The sequence below is a fragment of the Scyliorhinus torazame genome, chromosome 23 (genome assembly GCF_047496885.1).
Source record: "Scyliorhinus torazame isolate Kashiwa2021f chromosome 23, sScyTor2.1, whole genome shotgun sequence".
Lineage (NCBI taxonomy): Eukaryota > Metazoa > Chordata > Chondrichthyes > Carcharhiniformes > Scyliorhinidae > Scyliorhinus > Scyliorhinus torazame.
The window spans coordinates 11,978,890-11,994,523 of record NC_092729.1 but is presented as its reverse complement, the minus strand read 5'-3'; the positions used below and the strand labels follow the sequence as shown (position 1 = coordinate 11,994,523).

General features: G+C 50.0%; 2 long non-coding RNA genes across 2 annotated transcripts in view; one reads left to right on the top strand and one right to left on the bottom strand.

Moving 5' to 3' along the window:
* The window catches only part of LOC140399698 (uncharacterized), an 8,513-nt gene extending 4,233 nt beyond the window's left edge, over nt 1-4,280 (bottom strand). The window contains exon 1 of the long non-coding RNA XR_011937794.1: nt 4,113-4,280. This is a non-coding gene — a long non-coding RNA (uncharacterized lncRNA). The remainder of the gene's footprint in view (nt 1-4,112) is intronic.
* A 200-nt stretch (nt 4,281-4,480) lies between these two features.
* The window catches only part of LOC140399697 (uncharacterized), a 773,593-nt gene continuing 762,439 nt past the window's right edge, over nt 4,481-15,634 (top strand). The window contains exon 1 of the long non-coding RNA XR_011937793.1: nt 4,481-4,603. This is a non-coding gene — a long non-coding RNA (uncharacterized lncRNA). The remainder of the gene's footprint in view (nt 4,604-15,634) is intronic.

The window sequence follows — 15,634 nt, the reverse complement described above, 5'->3', positions numbered from 1 at the left end:
GCAAGAAAGAAGGACAGAGCGCGAGAGAGAAAGGACAGAGAGAGAAAGAAGGAGAGAGAGAGAGAGAAGGACAGAGAGAGAGAGAAGGACAGAGAGAGAGAGAAGGACAGAGAGAAAGAGAGAGAAGGACAGAGAGAGAGAGAGAAAGACAGAGGGAGAGAGAGAAAGACAGAGAGAGAGAGAAAGACAGAGAGAGAGAGAGAGAGAGAAAGACAGAGAGAGAGAGAGAGAGAGAGAGAAAGACAGAGAGAGAGAGACAGAGAGAGAGAGAGACAGAGACAGAGACAGAGACAGAGAGACAGAGAGAGACAGTCAGAGAGAGAGAGACAGACAGACAGAGAGAGACAGACAGACAGAGAGAGAGACAGAGAGAGAGAGAGAGAAGGACAGAGAGAGAGAGAAGGACAGAGAGAGAGAGAAGGACAGAGAGAGAGAGAAGGACAGAGAGAGAGAGAAGGACAGAGAGAGACAGACAGAAAGAGAAAAACAGAAAGAGAGAGAGAAAGAAGGAGAGAGAGAGAGAAGGACAGAGAGAGAGAGAAGGACAGAGAGAGAGAGAAGGACAGAGAGAGAGAGAAGGACAGAGAGAGAGAGAGAAGGACAGAGAGAGACAGACAGAAAGAGAGTGAGAGAGAGAGAGAGAAAGACAGAGAGAAAGACAGAGGGAGAGAGAAAGACAGAGGGAGAGAGAAAGACAGAGGGAGAGAGAAAGACAGAGGGAGAGAGAGAGACAGAGAGAGAGAGAGAGAGAGAGAAGGACAGAGAGAGAGAGATAAAGACAGAGAGAGACAGACAGAAAGAGAAAAACAGAAAGAGAGACAGACAGAAAGAGTGAGAGAGAGAAAAGACAGAGGGAGAGAGAAAAGACAGAGGGAGAGAGAAAAGGCAGAGGGAGAGAGAAAAGGCAGAGGGAGAGAGAAAAGACAAAGAGAGAAAAGACAGAGAGAGAAAAGACAGAGAGAAAAGACAGAGAGAGAAAAGACAGAGAGAGAAAAGACAGAGAGAGAAAGACAGAGAGAGAAAGACAGAGAGAGAAAGACAGAGAGAGAAAGACAGAGAGAGAAAGACAGAGAGAGAAAGACAGAGCGAGAAAGAAGGACAGTAAGAAAGAACGACAGCAAGAAAGAAGGACAGAGCGCGAGAGAGAAAGGACAGAGAGAGAGAAAGAAGGAGAGAGAGAGAAGGACAGAGAGAGAGAGAAGGACAGAGAGAGAGAGGACAGAGAGAGAGAGAAGGACAGAGAGAGAGAGAGAGAAGGACAGAGGGAGAGAGAGAAAGACAGAGAGAGAGAGAGAAAGACAGAGAGAGAGAGAGAGAGAAAGACAGAGAGAGAGAGAGAAAGACAGAGAGAGAGAGACAGAGAGAGAGAGAGACAGAGAGACAGAGAGAGAGAGACAGAGAGAGAGAGACAGAGAGAGAGAGACAGAGAGAGAGAGACAGAGGGAGAGAGACAGAGAGAGAGAGACAGAGAGAGACAGACAGAGAGAGACAGACAGACAGAGAGAGACAGACAGACAGACAGACAGAGAGAGAGACAGAGAGAGAGGACAGAGAGAGAGAGAGAGAAGGACAGAGAGAGAGAGAAGGACAGAGAGAGACAGACAGAAAGAGAAAAACAGAAAGAGAGAAAGACAGAGAGAGAGAGAGAGAGAGAGAAAGACAAAGAGAGAGAGAGAGAGAAGGACAGAGAGAGAGAGATAAGGACAGAGAGAGACAGACAGAAAGAGAAAAACAGAAAGAGAGACAGACAGAAAGAGTGAGAGAGAGAAAAGACAGAGGGAGAGAGAAAAGACAGAGGGAGAGAGAAAAGGCAGAGGGAGAGAGAAAAGGCAGAGGGAGAGAGAAAAGGCAGAGGGAGAGAGAAAAGACAGAGAGAGAGAAAAGACAGAGAGAAAAGACAGAGAGAGAAAAGACAGAGAGAGAAAAGACTGAGAGAGAAAGACAGAGAGAGAAAGACAGAGAGAGAAAAACAGAGAGAGAAAGACAGAGCGAGAAAGAAGGACAGCAAGAAAGAACGACAGCAAGAAAGAAGGACAGAGCGCGAGAGAGAAAGGACAGAGAGAGAAAGAAGGAGAGAGAGAGAGAGAAGGACAGAGAGAAAGAGAGAGAAGGACAGAGAGAGAGAGAGAAAGACAGAGGGAGAGAGAGAAAGACAGAGAGAGAGAGAGAAAGACAGAGAGAGAGAGAGAGAGAGAAAGACAGAGAGAGAGAGAGAGAGAGAGAGAAAGACAGAGAGAGAGAGACAGAGAGAGAGAGAGACAGAGACAGAGACAGAGACAGAGAGACAGAGAGAGACAGTCAGAGAGAGAGAGACAGACAGACAGAGAGAGACAGACAGACAGAGAGAGAGACAGAGAGAGAGAGAGAGAAGGACAGAGAGAGAGAGAAGGACAGAGAGAGAGAGAAGGACAGAGAGAGAGAGAAGGACAGAGAGAGAGAGAAGGACAGAGAGAGACAGACAGAAAGAGAAAAACAGAAAGAGAGAGAGAAAGAAGGAGAGAGAGAGAAGGACAGAGAGAGAGAGAAGGACAGAGAGAGAGAGAAGGACAGAGAGAGAGAGAAGGACAGAGAGAGAGAGAGAAGGACAGAGAGAGACAGACAGAAAGAGAGTGAGAGAGAGAGAGAGAAAGACAGAGAGAAAGACAGAGGGAGAGAGAAAGACAGAGGGAGAGAGAAAGACAGAGGGAGAGAGAAAGACAGAGGGAGAGAGAAAGACAGAGGGAGAGAGAAAGACAGAGGGAGAGAGAAAAGGCAGAGGGAGAGAGAAAAGACAGAGAGAGAGAAAAGACAGAGAGAAAAGACAGAGAGAGAAAAGACAGAGAGAGAAAAGACAGAGAGAGAAAGACAGAGAGAGAAATGAGAGAGAGAAAAACAGAGAGAGAAAGACAGAGCGAGAAAGAAGGACAGCAAGAAAGAACGACAGCAAGAAAGAAAGACAGAGCGCGAGAGAGAAAGGACAGAGAGAGAGAGAAGGACAGAGAGAGAGAGAAGGACAGAGAGAAAGAGAGAGAAGGACAGAGAGAGAGAGAGAAAGACAGAGGGAGAGAGAGAAAGACAGAGAGAGAGAGAGAAAGACAGAGAGAGAGAGAGAGAGAGAAAGACAGAGAGAGAGAGAGAGAGAGAGAGAAAGACAGAGAGAGAGAGAGACAGAGAGAGAGAGAAGGACAGAGAGAGAGAGAAGGGCAGAGAGAGACAGACAGAAAGAGAAAAACAGAAAGAGAGAGAGAAAGAAGGAGAGAGAGAGAGAAGGACAGAGAGAGAGAGAAGGACAGAGAGAGAGAGAAGGACAGAGAGAGAGAGAAGGACAGAGAGAGAGAGAGAAGGACAGAGAGAGACAGACAGAAAGAGAGTGTGAGAGAGAGAGAGAAAGACAGAGAGAAAGACAGAGGGAGAGAGAAAGACAGAGGGAGAGAGAAAGACAGAGGGAGAGAGAAAGACAGAGGGAGAGAGAAAGACAGAGGGAGAGAGAAAGACAGAGGGAGAGAGAAAGACAGAGAGAGAGAGAAAGACAGAGAGAGAAAGACAGAGAGAGAGAGAAAGACAGAGAGAGAGAGAAAGACAGAGAGAGAGAGAAAGACAGAGTGAGAGAAAAGACAGAGAGAGAAAAGACAGAGAGAGAAAAGACAGAGAGAAAAGACAGAGAGAGAAAAGACAGAGAGAGAAAAGACAGAGAGAGAAAAGACAGAGAGAGAAAAGACAGAGAGAGAAAAGACAGAGAGAAAGAGAGAGAAAGAGAGAGAGAAAGGCACAGAGAGAAAAGACAGAGAAATAGAGAAAAGACAGAGAATTAGAAAAGTGGGAGAGAAAGAGAGTCAGACAGAGAGAGAGAGTCAGAGAGAGAGAGAGAGAGAGAGAAAGAGCGAGAGAGAGACAGAGAAAGACAGAAAGAGAGAGAGACAGAGATAGAGAGATGGAGACGGTGAGAAACTCAACGTGGAGAAAAGCTAGATCATACATGGTAATGGAATTAAAGACAGATTGAAATAGGAACAAGACAGGGAGAGAGAGAGATTGGGTGGAATGCAGTAAGAGAGAGAGTGGATTGGAAAGAGACAGTCAATAGCAGAATGAGGCAGGAATCAAAGAGATAGATATTGGAGTTTAATACTCACCGTTCCACATGATTTCCATGGCTTGATTCACCCTCAGCTCAGCCTCGGTGGTGGGGAGAGAGATCCCAGGTCATGAGTGTACTGTGGGGTGTAAAGTATCAGAGCTGGGACTCCATGCTCACACACACACATTCACACACAGAGCGAAGACACCTATACTTACCAAGTCCACATGGTAAAGAGAGAGAAAATGGATCCCTACTCTTTAAATACCCCCAATAAGTCACAAAAAGAATCCCCACCTCCCCACTAATGGCACCCAATCAGCTCACAGTTATCCTCACCTGAACACACCTCCTCCAGGTATGGGCCAGACCAAGCGAAACCTCAGAGATGGGGGGGGGGGGGGGGGGGGTTATCGCCCCTGCTCGATGGATTCTCCCAGGGCTGTGTCTCTCTCTCTCTTGCCCCTCACCTCATCCACAATGCAGATCCCAATGAACACCATCTACAACTGGCCATTACAGCTTCATCATCTTCGACTACAGAAGGTAGAGCCAATCGTGATTTGCTGCTTTATGTTAACTTTCCACAGACAGCCATTTCTTCCAAACAATCTTGCTGCTTTTACAGTGGCAGCTCACCTTTATAAATTGACCTCTTTGTTTAATGTGTCTGTGCCTGTGTGTCTGTGCCTGTGTGTGTGTGTGTGTCCCTGTGCCTGTGTGTGTGTCCCTGTCCCTGTGCCTGTGTGTCTGTGCCTGTGCGTGTGTGTCTGTGCCTGTGTGTGTGCCCCTGTGCCTGTGTGTGTGTGTCCCTGTGCCTGTGTGTGTGTGTCCCTGTGCCTGTGTGTGTGTGTCCCTGTGCCTGTGTGTGTGTGTCCCTGTGCCTGTGTGTGTGTGTCCCTGTGCCTGTGTGTGTGTGTGTGTCCCTGTGCCTGTGTGTGTCTCTTTGTGTCTGTGCTGAACATTCACATTTAGGCAGTCGCTACAGTTTAGAGCTGGAAAACGATACACATTTCAGAATCTTAGCACTCGCTGCAACGGGGAGAGATCTGATGCTGCAAATGTGCATTAAACAAGTAGCCTGAGAGATGCAGGCGGCTCAGCTCTCTGTAAACTGTACCTCACACACACTCAGCTCCTGTGTCACAGGCAATCCAGGCTCAGCTCTCTGTAAACTGTACCTCACACACACTCAGCTCCTGTGTCACAGGCAATCCAGGCCCAGCTCTCTGTAAACTGGACACCACACACTCACTCAGCAACACAACAACTCCTGTGTCGCTCGCAATCCAGGCCCAGCTCTCTGTAAACTGGACACCACACACTCACTCAGCTACACAACAACTCCTGTGTCACAGGCAATCCAGGCTCAGCTCTCTGTAAACTGGACCTCACACACACTCAGCTCCTGTGTCACAGGCAATCCAGGCTCAGCTCTCTGTAAACTGGACCCCACACACACTCAGCTCCTGTGTCACAGGCAATCCAGGCCCAGCTCTCTGTAAACTGGACCCCACACACACTCAGCTGGACAACAGGTCCTGTGTCACAGGCAATCCAGGCCCAGCTCTCTGTAAACTGGACCCCACACACTCACTCAGCTACACAACAACTCCTGTGTCACAGGCAATCCAGGCTCAGCTCTCTGTAAACTGGACCCCACACACACTCAGCTGGACAACAGGTCCTGTGTCACTCGCAATCCAGGCCCAGCTCTCTGTAAACTGGACCCCACACACTCACTCAGCTACACAACAACTCCTGTGTCACAGGCAATCCAGGCTCAGCTCTCTATAAACTGGACCCCACACACACTCAGCTCCTGTGTCACTCGCAATCCAGGCTCAGCTCTCTGTAAACTGGACCCCACACACACTCAGCTGGACAACAGGTCCTGGGTCACAGGCAATCCAGGCCCAGCTCTCTGTAAACTGTATCCCACACACGCACTCAGCTACACAACAACTCCTGTGTCACAGGCAATCCAGGCTCAGCTCTCTGTAAACTGGACCCCACACACACTCAGCTGGACAACAGGTCCTGTGTCACTCGCAATCCAGGCCCAGCTCTCTGTAAACTGGACCCCACACACACTCAGCTGGACAACAACTCCTGTGTCACAGGCAATCCAGGCTCAGCTCTCTGTAAACTGGACCCCACACACACTCAGCTGGACAACAGGTCCTGTGTCACAGGCAATCCAGGCCCAGCTCTCTGTAAACTGTACCTCACACACACTCAGCTCCTGTGTCACAGGCAATCCAGGCCCAGCTCTCTGTAAACTGTACCTCACACACACTCAGCTCCTGTGTCACAGGCAATCCAGGCCCAGCTCTCTATAAACTGGACCCCACACACACTCAGCTCCTGTGTCACTCGCAATCCAGGCTCAGCTCTCTGTAAACTGGACCCCACACACACTCAGCTGGACAACAGGTCCTGTGTCACTCGCAATCCATGCGACTCATTTGAAAAATAAAAATGAAAATCGCTTATTGTCACAAGTAGGCTTCAAATGACGTTACTGTGAAAAGCCGCAGTCGCCCCATTCCGGCACCTTTCGGGGAGGCTGCTACGGGAATTGAACCGTGCTGCCGGCCTGCCTTGGTCTGCATTCGAAGCCAGCGATTTAACCCTGAAATCTGTGAGGCTTTATTCCATGACGATCACATTGCCCCGAAAGTTGACTCCATGTGAATACAGTGTGTGTGGCACTGCAAGGGACTCCAATACACTGACCCATTGGTTAGGTGAACAATCTTCATTTACTACCCAACATTCTCCCATGTGTGCTGTGTGACACACATCATACTGACAGCTCTCCATCCACAGCAACATGCAGCCACTTCCCTGCCTCCCACACTGTGTGCTGACAGCTCGGATATGTGTGGACCCCTGTCACTGTAGCAAAGTCACTCTGCTGGACTCTCCCTGTGGGAGAGTCATCCTCACTCATTTCCACTTAAACATGCTGCTGCGAACATAACTCAGTAGAAACAGTCTTCAGCCCTCTCTGCTCAGGAGCTGGGCTGGTCACACACACCCTCAATATACTCAACAGACACACAGCAGGAGACAGGACTCTAACCGGCTTTTTATAGTAAGAAGTCTTACAACACCTCTTCCTTCACCTGAGGAAGGAGCAGTGCTCCGAAAGCTAGTGAAACTAACCTGTTGGACTTTAACGTGGTGTTAGACTTCTCACTGAGCCCAGGACAGTCCAAAACCAGCATCTCCACATCATGGCTGCTTTTTGTCATTCATTGTTCCACAGCTTGGAGGCCCCTCTGGGACAGGGACAGCATTTTATAATCCATCCCTATTTGCTGCTCGTTCTGGTTAGAATATCACACACACTCACAGATCTTCATCGACACACAGTCACACAAACATATTCACACACACACACACAAGCTCTCACACACACACTCACACACACACACACACACGCTCATACCCACAGTTGCTGATCACTATTACGTTGACGCTGACTTTAACTTGAATCAATTTCTTCCAAAAGTCCTGATTGCTTTTACAAATGGAGCTAACATTTCCAAGCCAAAGTATTTGTTGTGTGTGGGGGCAAGTGTGTCTGGGTTACATGTTTCGTCTGTCCACAGACATTACCGGCAGAAACCTTTACACATTTCAGAATCATGAACAACTCGGTGGCAAGAGATTCAGAAGATCAAATGCTGCATTTTTCTGCCTCTGACAAGCAGCTCTGCAGAGGCAGAGAGAGAGAGAGAGAGAGACCCTCTGGTGGGGAATGTCTGAATCACACACACCTTAACCAATCTCCACCTAGTGGGGAATGTCTGAATCACACACACCTTTACCAATCTCCACCTAGTGGGGAATGTCTGAATCACACACACCTTTACCAATCTCCAACGAGTGGGGAATGTCTGAATCACACACACCTTTACCAATCTCCACCTAGTGGGGAATGTCTGAATCACACACACCTTTACCAAACTCCACCTGGTGGGGAATGTCTGAATCACACACATCTTTACCAAACTCCACCTGGTGGGGAATGTCTGAATCACACACACACCTTTACCAATCTCCACCTAGTGGGGAATGTCTGAATCACACACACCTTTACCAAACGCCACCTAGTGGGGAATGTCTGAATCACACACACCTTTACCAAACTCCACCTAGTGGGGAATGTCTGAATCACACACACCTTTACCAATCTCCACCAAGTGGGGAATGTCTGAATCACACACACCTTTACCAATCTCCACCTAGTGGGGAATGTCTGAATCACACACACCTTTACCAATCTCCACCTAGTGGGGAATGCCTGAATCACACACACACCTTTACCAATCTCCACCTAGTGGGGAATGCCTGAATCACACACACACCTTTACCAAACTACTCCTAGTGGGGAATGCCTGAATCACACACACACCTTTACCAATCTCCACCTAGTGGGGAATGTCTGAATCACACACACCATTACCAATCTCCACCTAGTGGGGAATGTCTGAATCACACACACACCTTTACCAATCTCCACCTAGTGGGGAATGTCTGAATCACACACACCTTTACCAATCTCCACCTAGTGGGGAATGTCTGAATCACACACACACCTTTACCAATCTCCACCTAGTGGGGAATGCCTGTGTGTGTCCGTGCCTGTGTGTGTGTGTGTGTCCCTGTGCCTGTGTGTGTGTGTCTGTGCCTGTGTGTCTGTGCCTGTGTGTGTGTCCCTGTGCCTGTGTGTTTGTGTCCCTGTGCCTGTGTGTGTGTGTCCCTGTGCCTGTGTGTGTGTGTCCCTGTGCCTGTGTGTGTGTCCCTGTGCCTGTCTGTGCTGAACATTCACATTTAGGCAGTCGCTTCAGTTTAGAGGTGGAAAACGATACACATTTCAGAATCTTAGCACTCGCTGCAACGGGGAGAGATCTGATGCTGTAAATGTGCCTTAAACAAGTAACCTGAGAGATGCAGGCCCCATCCATCTGTGTGATCCCTGCATGCGAGCTGGCCATTCTATCACACTGTCCCTATCCACCTGAGTGATCTCTCCATGCGAGCTGGCGATTCTATCACACTGTCCCCATCCACCTGGGCGATCCCTGCATGCGAGCTGCCCACTCTATCACACTGTCCCCATCCACCTGGGAGATCCCTGCATGCGAGCTGCCATTCTATCACACTGTCCCCATCCACCTGGGTGATCCCTGCATGCGAGCTAGCCATTCTATCACACTGTCGCCATCCACCTGGGAGATCCCTGCATGCGAGCTGCCATTCTATCACACTGTCCCTATCCACCTGAGTGATCTCTCCATTCGAGCTGGCGATTCTATCACACTGTCCCCATCCACCTGTGTGATCCCTGCATGCGAGCTGCCATTCTATCTCACTGTCGCCACCCACCTGTGTGATCCCTGCATGCGAGCTGGTCATTCTATCTGACTGCCCCCATCCACCTGTGTGATCCCTGCATGCGAGCTGGCCATTCTATCACACTGTCCCCATCCACCTGGGTGATCGCTGCATGCGAGCTGGCCATTCTATCTGACTGCCCCCATCCACCTGTGTGATGCCTGCATGCGAGCTGGCCATTCTATCACACTGTCCCCATCCACCTGGGTGATCCCTGCATGCGAGCTGGCCATTCTATCACACTGTCCCCATCCACCTGGGTGATCCCTGCATGCGAGCTGCCCACTCTATCACACTGTCCCCATCCACCTGGGTGATCCCTGCATGCGAGCTGGCGATTCTATCACACTGTCCCCATCCACCTGAATGATCCCTGCATGCGAGCTGGCCATTCTATCACTCCCCCATCCACTTGGGTGATCCCTGCATGCGAGCTGGCCATTCTATCACACTGTCCCCACCCACCTGGGTGATCCCTGCATGCGAGCTGGCCATTCATTCAGACTGTCCCCATCCACCTGGGTGATCCCTGCATGCGAGCTGGCCATTCTATCACACTGTCCCCATCCACCTGGGTGATCCCTGCATGCGAGCTGGCCATTCTATCACACTGTCCCCATCCACCTGGGTGATCCCTGCATGCGAGCTGGCCATTCTATCACACTGTCCCCATCCACCTGGGTAATCCCTGCATGCGAGCTGGCCATTCTATCACACTGTCCCCATCCACCTGGGTGATCCCTGCATGCGAGCTGGCCATTCTATCACAATGTCCCCATCCACCTGGGTGATCGCTGCATGCGAGCTGGCCATTCTGTCACACTGTCCCCATCCACCTGGGTGATACCTGCATGCGAGCTGGCCATTCTATCACACTGTCCCCATCCACCTGGGTGATCCCTGCATGCGAGCTGGCCATTCTATCACACTGTCCCCATCCACCTGTGTGATCCCTGCATGCGAGCTGGCCATTCTATCACACTGTCCCCATCCACCTGGGTGATCCCTGCATGCGAGCTGGCCATTCTATCACACTGTCCCCATCCACCTGGGTGATACCTGCATGCGAGCTGGCCATTCTATCACACTGTCCCCATCCACCTGGGTGATCCCTGCATGCGAGCTGGCCATTCTATCACAATATCCCTTCCACCTGGGCGATCCCTGCATGCGAGCTGGCCATTCTATCACTCCCCCATACACCTGTGTGATCCCTGCATGCGAGCTGGCCATTCTATCACACTGTCCCCATCCACCTGGGTGATCCCTGCATGCGAGATGGTCATTCTATCACACTGTCCCCATCCACCTGGGTGATCCCTGCATGCGAGATGGTCATTCTATCACAATGTCCCTTCCACCTGGGTGATCCCTGCATGCGAGCTGGCCATTCATTCAGACTGTCCCCATCCACCTGGTGATCCCTGCATGCGAGCTGGCCATTCTATCACACTGTCCCCATCCACCTGGGCGATCCCTGCATGCGAGCTGGCCATTCTATCACACTGTCCCCATCCACCTGGGTGATCCCTGCATGCGAGCTGCCCATTCTATCACACTGTCCCCATCCAACTGGGCGATCCCTGCATGCGAGCTGCCATTCTATCACACTGTCCCCATCCACCTGGGTGATCCCTGCATGCGAGCTAGCCATTCTATCACACTGTCCCCATCCACGTGGGAGATCCCTGCATGCGAGCTGCCATTCTATCACACTGTCCCTATCCACCTGAGTGATCTCTCCATGCGAGCTGGCGATTCTATCACACTGTCCCCATCCACCTGTGTGATCCCTGCATGCGAGCTGCCATTCTATCTCACTGTCGCCACCCACCTGTGTGATCCCTGCATGCGAGCTGGTCATTCTATCTGACTGCCCCCATCCACCTGTGTGATCCCTGCATGCGAGCTGGCCATTCTATCACACTGTCCCCATCCACCTGGGTGATCGCTGCATGCGAGCTGGCCATTCTATCTGACTGCCCCCATCCACCTGTGTGATCCCTGCATGCGAGCTGGCCATTCTATCACACTGTCCCCATCCACCTGGGTGATCCCAGCATGCGAGCTGGCCATTCTATCACACTGTCCCCATCCACCTGGGTGATCCCTGCATGCGAGCTGCCCACTCTATCACACTGTCCCCATCCACCTGGGTGATCCCTGCATGTGAGCTGGCGATTCTATCACACTGTCCCCATCCACCTGAGTGATCCCTGCATGCGAGCTGGCCATTCTATCACTCCCCCATCCACCTGGGTGATCCCTGCATGCGAGCTGGCCATTCTATCACACTGTCCCCACCCACCTGGGTGATCCCTGCATGCGAGCTGTCCATTCATTCAGACTGTCCCCATCCACCTGGGTGATCCCTGCATGCGAGCTGGCCATTCTATCACACTGTCCCCTTCCACCTGGGTGATCCCTGCATGCGAGCTGGCCATTCTATCACACTGTCCCCATCCACCTGGGTGATCCCTGCATGCGAGCTGGCCATTCTATCACACTGTCCCCATCCACCTGGGTAATCCCTGCATGCGAGCTGGCCATTCTATCACACTGTCCCCATCCACCTGGGCGATCCCTGCATGCGAGCTGGCCATTCTATCACAATGTCCCCATCCACCTGGGTGATCGCTGCATGCGAGCTGGCCATTCTATCACACTGTCCCCATCCACCTGGGTGATACCTGCATGCGAGCTGGCCATTCTATCACACTGTCCCCATCCACCTGGGTGATCCCTGCATGCGAGCTGGCCATTCTATCACACTGTCCCCATCCACCTGTGTGATCCCTGCATGCGAGCTGGCCATTCTATCACACTGTTCCCATCCACCTGGGTGATCCCTGCATGCGAGCTGGCCATTCTATCACACTGTCCCCATCCACCTGGGTGATACCTGCATGCGAGCTGGCCATTCTATCTCACTGTCCCCATCCACCTGGGTGATCCCTGCATGCGAGCTGGCCATTCTATCACAATATCCCTTCCACCTGGGCGATCCCTGCATGCGAGCTGGCCTTTCTATCACTCCCCCATCCACCTGTGTGATCCCTGCATGCGAGCTGGCCATTCTATCACACTGTCCCCATCCACCTGGGTGATCCCTGCATGCGAGATGGTCATTCTATCACACTGTCCCCATCCACCTGGGTGATCCCTGCATGCGAGATGGTCATTCTTTCACAATGTCCCTTCCACCTGGGTGATCCCTGCATGCGAGCTGGCCATTCATTCAGACTGTCCCCATCCACCTGGGTGATCCCTGCATGCGAGCTGGCCATTCTATCACACTGTCCCCATCCACCTGGGCGATCCCTGCATGCGAGCTGGCCATTCTATCACACTGTCCCCATCCACCTGGGTGATCCCTGCATGCGAGCTGCCCATTCTATCACACTGTCCCCATCCACCTGGGCGATCCCTGCATGCGAGCTGCCATTCTATCACACTGTCCCTATCCACCTGAGTGATCTCTCCATGCGAGCTGGCGATTCTTTCACACTGTCCCCATCCACCTGGGTGATTCCTGCATGCGAGCTGGTCATTCTATCACACTGTCCCCATCCACCTGGTCGCACAGGGAAGCCCTCCTCCAAGCATCTGGGAATTTGTGTACAAACCCAACAACTGAATTGATTTACCCTCTCTGCGTATGAGTGGGACATGTATATCAAGGTGTTAGTGTTCAGTTTACCCTCTACATGATGTTGGATTAATATGATAATATAAAAACATCAACGCCATCATTCTCTTCAGGTTAGCGTCTCACTAGTACTCTCAAAGTTCCGTATGATGTAGTTTACACGAGTTGCGTGGATCCCATCTGGCTTTTCTTTTACTTTAACGGCTGTTCGGGTTGTTAGGAGCACTTGGTAGGGTCCATTCCACCTGGGAGAAAAATAATGTTTGTTTAGTGCTTTCACACCCACTTGATCTCCAGGTTTAAAGGGTGTGTATTTCCCTCTTTTGGATGCATCTGAGCGTTTTGCACCTTTTCATGTTTTTGTTTTTTTTCCCAGCAGTTTCATACATGGCCTGGGCATATTTTAGTGACGCCTCATCTGCCCATATTATGGCTACTGCCGCTGGAGTCATTGGTGGTTTAGTTTCAGTTGTCATGGGACGTTGCAATTATTTTCTCATTCGGGGTGAAACGATTTATCTGCTTTTGCAGGGCATACATTACTATGGGTATGGCATCTGGCCGTAGCAGCCCATTTTGTTGACACACTTTTGTAACTGCAGTTTTAATTATTCCATTCGCCCTTTCCACCATTCCTGAGGATTGTTGCTGATATTGGATATGCAATTTCCAATCAAATCCCGTGGCTTGTGTTCGGGCTTTGGTCAATTTGCTAGTGAAATGAGTTCCCCTGTCACTGTTAATACCTATTGGTATCACAATCCCAGGATATTCGTCCTTCAACACTTCAGTTGTCTGATTTTCCACTGGTTTATCAACCACAGTAGGCATCACTCCCACCTGCGATCCAGCTCTATCATTACCCAAGATAAACTGCATTCCTGGACAAGATAATTTCTCTATTACTCCTACTCCCACATCACCTGGCACCTTCTTATCAATCAACTCTTGATCAGGCTGTACAATCTTTTGCACTTCCTTCGCTTCACCTGGGTTTTCCTTTACCACTTTAACAAACCCCACAGTCTTATCCTGTTTTACCACATCAGCCTTCCCAGTGCTTTTCTTCAACCACCAAGACTGTGACTTCACATGGCCTAGTTTATTACAGTGAAAACATTTGAAACTTTTCACTTCTTTTCCACCCTCCTGGATTTCTTTTTTAATCTGAGGTACACTCTCCTTATTATCTCCCATCAGATCACCTTTACCGTTACCACTTGAGTATTTCTCATGTCCCCAGTTTCTGTCCCTCACAGGCTGAAACTGATGCCGGAAACCAAGCTTTGATTTATGAAATAATTCATAATCATCTGCCATTTCTGCTGCTACTCTCGCAGTTTTAACCCTCTGTTCTTCCATATGAGTTCTCACTACATCTGGAATTGAATTTTTAAACTCCTCCAAAAGTATAATTTCTCTGAGAGCTTCAAACGGTCTATTTTCAAAGCCCTTATCCACCTATCAAAATTGTCTTGGTAGCAACCTGCTTTTAGCCAAGAGTGATGCTCCTGTAGAGAGGCTTGCTCCTGTGCCTGTTTTCCCTTTGGTTCTGTTATGGTGGATGGAATTTCAATTGCAGCTGCTAGCAGTTGTGGCTGCTGTTTGAGAGCCCCTTACTTTGCTATGTTATCAGCAAATCTATTGCCGCATGAGACTTTGCGTCTGCGGCAGTATGCGCTTCGCACTTTAAAACGGCTTTCTTACTGGGCAGCTGAACAGCATCTAGTAAATTTAAAACCAATTTAGCATGTTTAAGAGGTTGGCCGGAGGAAGTTATGAATCCCCTGTTTTTCGATAACTAGCCAAAAACATGTACTACCCTAAAAGCGGATCGGGAATCAGTATAAATATTGACTGTTTTATTTTTAGCTAGAATGCATGCTTTAGTAAAGGCACACTATTCGGCCGCTTGAGCAGACATTCCCGGAGGCAGAGCAAAAGCTTCCACTACCTTGAATGGAGTTACTATTGCATCACCGGCCAGGAGGGTCATATCATTTGGTCGATTTGCTGACCCATTGGTGAGAAAGATGATGTCTGGATTTTCTCGTGGGTGACTCAATAAAACAGGTCGAGAGGTTGTGGTGGCTTCAACCAATAGTAAACAGTCTTGATCATCCATATGTTCTGTTTCTGAGGGCGTGGGTAAGAGTGTAGCAGGATTGGCAGCTGGCGCTCGCTTGTAGGTAAAGTTGGTTTAAGGGTGGATTACTTCGTACCCAGTGTGTCGAGCCGCAGTAAAATGCTACGTTGCGGATGAATTATTTTTTCTACTATGGCTGCTGTGGCTGCTACCGCTCTTGAGCAATTTGGCAGACCCTTTACCACAGCACATAGGGCCACCAAGTAAGCGGCAAGTGGTCTTTCCCCTCCTGAATGCTCTTGCACCAGGACCCCCTGTTGCAAATCCCCCTGCTTCATTCAAATAAAGAGTAAAGGTTTTGCTGAAATTAGGACGTCCCAAGGCAGGGGCTCTAATCAGGGCTTGTTTCAAATTACGAAATGCTTGCTCCCTC